Below are 2,125 nucleotides of genomic sequence, written 5' to 3'. Positions count from 1 at the left end.
TTGGTAGATTGCAGGCTTTTAACCTTATCTAACCTTCTGCCAATGCCATAGAATATAAGTCATTCTCTTACGAGACATGCTCTACATGGCCAGAGGCTACATACCAGTACCACAGTGAATCTAAGTTCTTTCATTGATCACATGGTCAAAGGTACAACTTTGCTACCATAATAGCGGAAATAATAACACGGAAAAACACATAACACATATAACAAATAACATATAATTGTTCCTATATATTAAACTCACCGTGAAATAACCGAAGGACTAAATGATAATTTGGGCAACACTTCGGCTCTAAATATGACTTTATATGACGAAACCGAGATTTTTAGTTGAAAACCGGCCTTACGCGGGCAAAGTTTCGACTTGAAAGTATGATTTTCTCGGGAACTTCGGAGCGTCGGGACTTGCTTCGAGTGTCGGGGATGATACTAGGACTTCGGGGGTTAAAAGTGACTTAAAAATAGTAGAGAGTGAGAGGGAATATATTTTCTAAACAAATACCCGAAGGCCTTGCTTTCTATTTATAGTGGCTGAAACTCACATTACGGTTGGCATAAAATATGAGTACGCTGGGCGTACCCTGATGAGTGGCATCAGACGTGTCGAACTTGTGTGACACATGTCGTATGCGAAGAAGTTGTTGACGTGGCCGGCTCCGGATCACAAACATGAGTACGCTGGACATACTCCTGTACGCAGGGCGTACACGGATTTTCCAAACTTCTAAAATCCATATTTTTCATATACGAGCTCCGTTTTTGACGTTTTTTATATCCACGCGTAGGTGAGATTATACTCTACAACTTTCATTTAGACTTCGTCGGCTAATTTTGACTTTATTTTTTGATATTATATTTTTAACGGGCCGGGACAGAAAAAGTCCGTTAAAAATTCATAACTTCTTCATCCGATGTCCGTTTTTGTCTGTCTTTTTACCGTTGTACTACTATTGACGAGACCTTCGATTCTCGTTTAGGTTGCGTCGGATAAAAATCACTCGATCTTTATTTCGAGTTTTTAGGTATCTACCGCTATTCCGTAACTTAAAAAAATCATAACTTCCTCATGCGAAGTCAGATTTGGACGTTCTTTTTATGAAAATTATCAGTTAACGAATACTACGAATTTCTTTTAGATCACTAAAGCTAAAATGTAGTTTATCAAAAATTCACTTTTTACATCATACGACGTCATGCCGGTTCATTTGCGAAACTTCAATAAGTCATAACTTCTTCGTTATAACTCGGATTTCGATGAGGTTTTCGCCTAAATGTTTCTAAGGAGATCCTTTACAACTTTCAATAATATAATTTTCCTTATTTTCAACTTTATATTTTCATTAATTTTCAATATTTGACTTTTGATTGGAATCTCATAAGACTTCCAATATTTTCCGAGTGATTTTAAACATAGTTTTACTTCTTTTCTAGTAAAAACTATCTGTTAGAACTCAACGCTCAAAATCACATAATATTTCATAATATTATTCATTTTTAAAATTACATAAAACGATAACTGAACGTGTATGTTACATATAAAATGTTTGAGTATAAATATTTTTAGAACATAACAAATTAAGGATCATAAACAAGTTGAATCAAAAGTTTTTTTGAATCATAAATATTTTGAATAATCACATTTTGGATCATATTATGTTCAACATTTTTGTAAAAAAAATTAATATTTCATAAAATAAAAAATAAATACTTCAAAAACTTATTTTTGAAAATTTCTTTTTACAAAGTTACTAGTATATTGACTAGAAGCATCCCTTAAATTTTTATGATTTTTGGAGAATTTTTTCCTTGGTCTTTTTATAAAAAAAAATTAAAAAAATAATTTTTTTATTCAAAATTTCATGAATGTACTCATTTTGTAGAGAATTAAATTTTAAAAACTTTAGATTTTTTAGATTTTTTTTCAAAGAAAAAAAGTTAATGATAAAAAACTAAATGAAAAAAAAACTCAACTTATGTCTACCCAATACGTGTCTGAATATTAGGAGAAGCACGTCTAGGCGCGTGTGTGCAAGGGAAACCAACTGTGCTTCAACTGTTATTAGGCTATCCGGAGTGGGTGTGAACCCATGCATAAGTTTCCTATGTGACATACATGTGTC

This window comes from Lactuca sativa, chromosome 8 (genome assembly GCF_002870075.4).
Source record: "Lactuca sativa cultivar Salinas chromosome 8, Lsat_Salinas_v11, whole genome shotgun sequence".
NCBI lineage: Eukaryota > Viridiplantae > Streptophyta > Magnoliopsida > Asterales > Asteraceae > Lactuca > Lactuca sativa.
This window is presented reverse-complemented; position numbering follows the sequence as displayed.